The sequence below is a fragment of the Otolemur garnettii genome, unplaced genomic scaffold (assembly GCF_000181295.1).
Source record: "Otolemur garnettii isolate 467f Iridium unplaced genomic scaffold, OtoGar3 scaffold00054, whole genome shotgun sequence".
Taxonomy (NCBI): Eukaryota; Metazoa; Chordata; class Mammalia; order Primates; family Galagidae; genus Otolemur; species Otolemur garnettii.
Genome location: NW_003852449.1, coordinates 1699721 through 1708163, shown reverse-complemented (window position 1 = coordinate 1708163; position 8443 = coordinate 1699721).

The window sequence follows — 8443 nt, the reverse complement described above, 5'->3', positions numbered from 1 at the left end:
GGACACGGCAGGAGGCCAGCTGATGAGACTGAGGTGGGGACACGGCAGGAGGCCAGCTGATGAGACTGAGGTAGGGTGACACGGCAGGAGGCCAGATGATGAGACTGAGGTGGGGACACAGCAGGCTCAGCGCTGATCTCTGCTGTTGGCAAAGTGGGTACACAGCAGTGGGATGGGGGGTGGGGGGACATATCCCACATGTAACTTCTATGCCTCCCACTGCACTTTCAGTGAGTGAGCTCATTGAGAAATCCCCAAGTGGCTAAGGGATGTGGCTGCTCCCTGACATCCATCAAACAGGCCACCTGCTTCATCCCAACAATAAAGCCAACTATAAAGCCTTGAGGACGTGGTGGGTGGACAACGCCCACTCATGGAGGGCCATCTTAGAGCAGAGTGAGGAGAAGCCACATCTGGGACAGCAGCTGACTCGAGTTTTTATCCAATTAGTTTTACAAAAAAATCACTGATATTCTTCAAAATTATATGTTATCTTCACAGTTCAAAATGGACAGTTTACCTGGGGATTGAGGACTCACCAATTCTGTATCTTTCAAATTTGTGGTGGTGCTGTAATCTCTGCAGCACCGCCAGGTGGGAGGCACTGCCTTTGACTCGCTGCTCATCTATGTTCTTGAAGTCATTTGCCCCAATTGTTCACACTATTCCTTCACTACCTTTTTAACACCTTTAAAATCTGCAGTGATGTCCTTTAATTCCTGACGACAGTGATTTGCATTTTGAATCTTTTTTTTCTCATTGCCTTACTATATTTTTATCAATTTATTAATTTTTTCAAAGAACTTTTACTTCGTTACTCTTGTCTATTGCCTGCCCATTTTCTATGTACTTGCTTTTCATTCTCAACATTTTAAGTTTTCTTCTTTGAAGGCTATGTCAACCAGTTTGACGAAAATATTTCAAATTGTATATAAAACCAGCACCTTGTACCCCATGATTGCATTAATGTACACAGCTATGATTTAATAAAAAACATTTAAAAAATTTATGTAAAAATAAAAGAAATATAGATTTAAATAATTTTTTCTTAACTTTGGGTCAATTTCTTGGCTCTTCTTTTTTCTGTTATCTTATAGCGGAAATGTAGATCATTGATTTTAAGCCTTTCTTCCTTTCTATTGTAAACATTTTAAAGTGTAAGTTCCCCTCCATGTACTGAAATATCTTCATTATTATTTAGTTCAAAATATTTTCCAATTTCCACTATAATGATCCATGAGCTACTTAGAAGTGAATTGTTTAATTTCCAAACGTGGGAATTTTCTAAACAGCTTTTTGCTATTGTTCACTAATTTGTGCTGTTTTCAGTGAACATATTCTGAATAATTTCAGAGACTTGTGTTATGCGCCAGCATGCAATGTTCTTTGGTGAAAATGTCCCGTGTGAACTTACAAAGAACGTGTGATCACCAGAGTTGTGTGAAGATGCCAACCTCAATGTAATGCAAACACCAACGAAATCTAGAGGGCTGGCATTTCAGTTTTCTGCTCACTCATTTTTTTTCTGCTTACTCCATCAGTTACGGAGACAGGGCTGCTGTGACTATGGCTGTAGCTGTGTACTGATCTCTTTTCCCTTTAATTCTGTCATGTTTACTTTATGTATTCTGAACCTGTGTTATTACAGACATCCATATAGTATCACGACGTCTTATTGATTAATTGGCCTTTTTGTCTTAATAAACTGCCATCCAATAGCCTCATGAATGCTTCTCACATAGAGTTTTTTAATCCAAAGATTTAGTCTTACCAGTTTCATACGAATGATGTTTGTAGGACATCTTTTCCCAGTCTTCCAATTTTTGTGTTCAGTAGTTGAAACACACTATATCTAGGTATTTGTGTGTTGTTGGTGCAACTTGATGCCAAATTACAACACCTATTCAGCCCATTTGCTTTGAACTGAGGGACTCAGGGAGGCCAAACCAACAGGCATCTCCACACGCTGAGCCCAGGGCGCGGCCCCTCCAGCCTACTCACTGCCTGTTATTGAAATCTCAGATGCGAGAAAATACAGCTCAGTGGCAAACTTCAGAGAGAGAGTAAAGGTTACAAAACAAGTTTATCTTTAACTGCATGATCGATCTTAGCGTGTCCTGCTTACTGCACCTCTGTCTTGCCTTTTTCTTATTGCTGATAAGTCTGATGTGGGGCTTGGACAGTGCGCTGTGTCTGGAGGGCATTGTCCTCAGTGCTCAGGGCCAGCAGTGACACTCGGCTTTTCCCCAGGCCACTCTGTCCCTAGTCCCGGCAGTTTTCACCGAGGCTCTGTCCTGCTAAGTGTGTGTTTGGTTTGGTTTAGTACTTAATCTACTCCATGTTCTCTGATCTTGCAGGATTTGCGGTGTGCTGCTTATCGTTAATTTGTGAAATTTTTTGCCCATTATTTTTTCAGGTATTTCTTTTCGCCTCACCCTCTCTTTCTTCTGCTTCTGGAATTCCAATCACACATATGTTACATTGGATAATGTCCCACAACTACCTTATGCTCTGTCCTCCTCATTTTTTTCCCACTCATTTTTCTCTTTAAGTATTTCTATGGATCTATTATCAAGTCTACTTATCCTTTTCATGACTGTTGAATTTAAAGAGTATGTGTTTTTTGTGTTACCGGCTTTTTCATTTCTAACATTTCCATTTGTGTCTTCCTTAGTTCCCCTCTCTGCTGAGTTACACATCTGGTCTCATATGTGGTCCACTTCCTCCATGTAGAGCCTGTAATATGTTACTGTATATTTTTAAATCCCCTGTCACATAATCCCAACATCTCCTGTCATATGTGTATCAGGTTCTGGTGATTGTTTTGCCTCTTGGCAGCTTTTTCTTTCTGTCTTAAAATGCCTTACAATATTTTTTTTCTGTCTAAAATATTGCCTTACAATATTTTATTGAGAGCCAACATCTTACGTAGATCAGTAGAACTGAGGGCAACAGTGTGGAAATGAGGCACCTTTCTTTTATCAAGAACTTGCAAGAAATGAAGAGTTCTCCTAATGAGAAATTGGTTGTGTTTGAGGTGCATCATTGCTACGCTACCCTCACCGTCGACCCTCTAGTGATGCCTTTTGTTTGGGCTGGGAACTGGTTTACCAGATGGGTATTTTCAACCTTGCTCCCCATCAGCTGTGGTCTTCCCTTTGCACTGTCCTCCATGAGGGTCTGTCTCCCGCTAGTTAATTGCTACTTCATACTTGTTAGTGTAGCAGAGGAGGTGGGGCATTCTCCATTATCATGATTAAACCTCAGTCGTACGCAGAAACGTCTTCCTGGGTCTCAGAAATGTGTCCTTCTCAACGATGTGCAGTCCAGCTTGTATTTCCACCTCTCCCACAGAGGTAGCTGTTCCCTTCTCAAACTTGTTGAAATGGATTTTCAACAAATATTCTAAAGGAAATAGCATTTTCTGTCCTTCCTGCCACAGAATGAGACTTTTGTTCCATAAAATGAGATGGAGAGGGTGCTGGTGGTGTTTGGTAGCCCCCTGGGGTTTCTGCTCTCCTTCCCCACTTCGGCACCACAAGGAGACTTTACCCCAGTGTTTTCCGTGACCACCCAGAGGGATCATGGAAAAAAATCTGGCTGGAACATGTAGGCTTCCTTATGTGCAACTTTTCTCACAGCCATGCACTCAGCCAGCTGCACTCCACCTCCACCAATCACCAGTTGCTTTAGCTGAATTTATCTCACTGTGAACAGCAGCACCTTGGCCCAGGAAGCCAGTGTTCATGTCACATCTATCCTTGTCTCAGATTTTGATCCAGATGAACTTGTTAAAAATGGAAGCATAATTCTTTCCCATGTGGATATAACAATTCATTTAGCAAATCCCATCTGAGCAGCTGTCCAGGTCCTGATGTCAATATTTTGCTATTATAATAATTGCTACAATGAACGCCTTTCTATACCAATTACTGTACTATTATACTATTTATGCTTTAAAATAAATTCCAGGATGAGGAATTCACTTTAGGTAGCACTCATACCTAACAAAACCTATAATATAAACATTATAATGAATTGAGTGATTTAAGTGCCTTAAAAAAAAAAAAAAAACTCAGACTTAGCTCTGCAGCAATTAGAATTCCTGGGGACAACTCTCTCAAGCTTGGGATCTGGGAATTCACTCTCTTACGGTCAAGGTTTGATCTCAGGGGATTCGAAGACAGATAACTTGGGACACACAAGGCTCTTAAGTCCCCACAAATCAAGCTTTATCATCTAGAAAGAAAAGGGAAATCTCTTTCTTCTATTTGCTTCTTTTGGATTAATATATTTACTGTATTTTCTAATTTTTGTTCTTCCAATAAAGAGCTGTCTTTCCCCACAAGGCAGAACAGGGAGAAGAAGCCCTCTTCTGGCTTTGCTTGGGAAGCCTGGGGACTTGGGGTGCTTGCCCAACCTCAGGGTCCCTTGACAGGTTCCTCGTGTGTTTGACTTGCTGAATTCCATCAATCTGACCACCACCAACCTCAAACACAGGAAGTGTTCGGCCTGTTCCACAATTCTGTGTATGTCACTATGGGGTACCATCAGACCAAATTCCTTATATACACAAGCTTTTAAAGTTAACTGCATAGTAAATGAAAATATTTTATGAGAATCTGTGTCATGGTATCCTTCTAACATCAGATTATAAAAAATTAAATGAGAAAAAGAAAGTTTTTGGAATAATTATTGTTGCTTTTTGGAGCATGGCTGGGAAGGGAAGTGGAAAGATAAGAAAGCATGTTTTAACTAAGCATTCAAATAAATAGTATCATAGATTCATTTTACTTACAAGAAAAAATTAATTTTAGGTGACATTATGGAAGGATTCATAATAGCTCCTTGTCCAAGGTTACAGACAGTCCATTAATCTTCTTGGGCCTTGGGTTCCTCATCAATAAATGTTGGACTAAGCAGTTTCTAAATAACCCTCTCACCCCAAATTCCATGATTCTATGTACTTAGAATGAAGTGATTCATTGCTTTGCAAGCCATATATCTCTGGAGGAATGCAAGGAGTTAATAAAAAACTCAAGACATAAATATAGACTTTTTTGAACGACCAATAATCTATTACCTACTTGCAAATATCCCACAGATAGCTTATTTATGTAAGTTCTTTCTACAAGTGCCTCAATTTAAGAGGAAATCACTTCTCTGTCATATTTAACATGGCAAGAGTTGAAAGGAAACTTTCATAATTTTTCCTCAACATTGAAGAGAGTAAGGACAACAGCTCTGGGAGGCTGGAGAAATCTGGGCTCCGGATGGCAGATAGAGCAGCTCTCGTTTAGCTGAGCGTGAGATTAGGTTCACATGATGTACTTACTTTCTTCTGCTCCTTGTTGTTTTAAAAGGTGAATTTCAATGTAATTGCTCACTTGCTGATCTTCCTTCTCTTCATGACACTAGTGAATTTTGAACATTATATCGAGTTGTTTCATGACCCTGTCTGACTGTTTTGGATCGAGTGTGAATAAAGGTAGCACCAGGCAGAGCCAGGGAGAACTTTAGGCTTTATTCCATGACTTTGGACAAATAAATTAACTTTCTGAGTCTCAGTTTCCACTTTGGCAAAATGAAAATATTCCTTATGTCTCTTCCTCCTTAAGGAGTCTGTGGTTCTAGGAAAAATCCCGTTACTAGTTCTTCTCATTGCCTATCAAGATTCTTACAGGATATATTCACAAGGGGCATTTCTCGCTTTCACCTTAATAATGACAGCAACAATAAAACAATAACTCCTCTGGCTTCTGTGTGTCCCATTCTCAAATATACATTGAGAGACATATAAATTTCTGGTGCCAACTCCAGCAATATGAAGGCTCATAAGCAGAGAAGATAGAGGAGAATTAGGAAAGAGGTTTAAGAACAGATATTGATACCCAAGGATAAGAAAGAGGAATTAGTAAAGATTCTTCATTGCATACGGCATTAACCCAACTCAGATAAATGTAGGTAAATTGAGGGAATTTATTAGCCCTCATAACTAGAAGATTCAGAAGATCCATATGGCTCCAGGTCCATCTGGACCAAGAGTCACGAGTGACGGCGCCAGACTCTGCCTCGCCCCCTAGCTCTTTGACATGTTACCTCCACATCAGAGGATGACCAGTGGTAGCTGAAGACCCAAATCCTGTGTAATTTTAATAATCCTGATGAGAGAAACACATTTTGTTTTCTTTTTTCCCAGATAACTCCAGAAGAAAGTCTCAGAGAAGAACAATGTCTTTGTCTGCACCCATCCCTGCCCTAGTCAGTGTGGCCTGGGGGACGCGTTCTCGGATTTACTGGGCCAGCCTACATGACATTTCTGCTCCTGCAGATGGGGATAGGGGTATAGTCAGCCAGTGCAAACCCACACAGAGAAGGTTCCTCGTAGAAGGGTTTTGTACTCTGAAAAAAAGTGAAAGGCTACTGGAAAGATCACAGAAGGCCACTACAATCAGTTTCATTTGACATGTCAACTCGGTGATAGATGGAGGTTACCTGGGACGATAAGTAATGGTAAAACTGAGACTGAACTGTGTGAAAATTCAGAAAGAAGGAATGTAGAAATTGATGAGCAATGTCTGCAAAGGACACTGGAGTGGGAAATAGAGGTCTACAAATCATACAGTCGCCATCCCTGCCTACCTAATATGGTCTTTAGAATATCATGGGTGAGGCCCTTCTTTTGAAAATTTCCATTTATTCATGCTTATAAAGCTCGTCAGATTCTTAGACATAGGGACCCACTCCATGACTGAAAATTTAAAATCTTGTTTGAGATCATGCTGGCATTTAAGATACAGAAAATGATCCTGGCTGGCAGCGGTTCTTGACAGGAAGATGTCTCAGAATCACTAAGGCAGTTACTTTAAATACATACAGCTGACCTCAATCCCCACTTTCTCTGTTAGCCTTAGAAAAGGCCTAGAAATGTGAAGTATGATTATCATATAAGGAAGTTACATGTGCTCATAGTAAAACAGACGGACAAAAAGAGAGAGAGAGAGGAATAACATGAAAAGTGAGAGTGCCCATCCTAGGAAGGAATCGCGTGGGGGATCAGGAAGGGCACCTTGTTGTATATACATTTCTGTATTGTTTAAACAAACAAGAAGCATGAACTGCTTTATACTTTATAGTGATCATCTCCAACACGTACTAACACGTACTAACATCGGTTAGTAACTCCGATGTTCATCTCAATCACATCATCTTCACTGGAATTATTTGGGTTGCAGGTAACAAAGACAGCATAAAAGCCTCTAACACACCATCCTTACTCTCTGGAGGTAACCCTGTTGTCAATTTCTGTATACTTTAAAAGCTTTCTATGTTTATAACCACATATCTACAGCAAACCAGAGGCACAAACCCTAAGCACATGGCATGTTTCTCCTTTTATTGTACATACTCTGTTCTGCAGTTCACTGGATTCACATAATTGTCTTGGCCCCCTTTCTGTGTTTACATAGAATCTACTGATATTTACACAGTGTTTACCTCCTTTTAGTGGCTTTATAATATTCCAAGAGTGTTTCCATATACTAAGGCAACTCTTCGAGGAAGAACCCACGCGGGGATCATGCCATCTGAATCTTGTTGGGCGACAGTCCACAACTGGTATTGAAGCACAGAGCCTGTGGAAATTTTAGTGAAGATTCCAAGACCTTTCTTGAATTATTTGCATCAGAATCCTTGTCACGAGCCAGGCGCAGTGGCTCACATCTGTAATCCTAGTACTTTGGGAGGCCAAGACACATGGATTGTTTGAGCTCTGGAGTTTAAGACCAGCCTAAGCAAGAGTGAGACCCCACCTCTACTGAACAAAGAAAATCTAGCTGGGTATTGTGGAGGGCACCTGTACCCCCAGATACTTGGGAGGCTGAGGCAAGAGGATCACTTGAGCCCAAGAGTTTTGAGGCTGTTGTGAGCACTATGGCATTCTACCAAGAGCAACAAAGTGAGACTCTGTCTCCAAAAACAAAAAAAAGAATCCTTGCCATAGAAGCAATAGAGATGCAATTCAGAGCACCAAGGGGCCTCTCTCCAGACTTTTCTTCGACCTGGTGTAATTCTGACTGCTCAGTGATGGCACAGACAAGACTGAACACATTCAGAGGGACAGAGTGACTGGTACTTTCTGAAAACAGATTTACCCAAGAATAAAGTACAACCCCAGGTACTTTACACATATACCCCCACACAGCCCTAGACACTTTCTGCTGGATCTAATGCGCTGCACTCTGAACTTTAGTGAAGATGCTGGAGTTGACGAGGGAACTTTTTCAAGTTTCTGTTAGGGTTCCTGAATTGAATTTATGGCATTAGTCTAGAGGAATACTAATCTAATCCTAAAGGAAGGAGTATGATAAACTCCCAGATTATCTAAAACACTGATTTCAGTCAGTACCCACCATGTCTGTCTCTGAAGACTACTTTAGCTGCC